The sequence below is a fragment of the Gavialis gangeticus genome, unplaced genomic scaffold (genome assembly GCF_001723915.1).
Source record: "Gavialis gangeticus isolate Ggan-Ray unplaced genomic scaffold, GavGan_comp1, whole genome shotgun sequence".
NCBI lineage: Eukaryota > Metazoa > Chordata > Crocodylia > Gavialidae > Gavialis > Gavialis gangeticus.
This window is the reverse complement of record NW_017729031.1, coordinates 117,752,442-117,752,903: the sequence shown is the minus strand read 5'-3', so window position 1 is coordinate 117,752,903 and position 462 is coordinate 117,752,442. Positions and strand designations below refer to the sequence as shown.

Genomic DNA, 462 nt, shown 5'->3' with positions numbered 1-462 from the left:
GGGTGAAAAGCAGGTTGTCACTGTTCCCTTTGGCCCACAGCACTGATGGCAGCGTGGGTCACAGCGGCGGGCTGGAGCTGGCTGGGGCTTTCGGAAAAAATATATTTTGGGGCAAGGGGAAAAGGTCTCTGGCAATGGACTTATCTGTTAGAAAATGCGTCTGCGAGCCACTTCCGGCGAGCTAACCAATCCGGGATGGACAAGCCTGCTAGGACCATCCCCTGGTGTCAATTTTAATGGGAAACTTCACTGTGTTGCAGGGGACTGGGAGTGCATTTCTGGGATCGAGGAGAAATGCAGGCATCGGTAACCAACCTGAGGGTCCGCCGCCCCTCCTCCCCCTCCCTCCCCACTTGTTCACAGCTCTGCCCTCAGCTTTTCAGAGGAATCGCCCTGGAGGGGCCCGGTGGGAGGCAGAGAAGTAGTGTCTAGCCTGGAGGTGGGGGTGTCTGCCCAAACGAG

The 462-nt window shown here is 57.4% G+C and overlaps 1 long non-coding RNA gene across 3 annotated transcripts in view; it reads left to right on the top strand.

Moving 5' to 3' along the window:
• Nucleotides 1–462, top strand: part of LOC109302132 — a 22,658-nt gene that overhangs the window by 2,474 nt on the left and 19,722 nt on the right. The window lies entirely within an intron of this gene.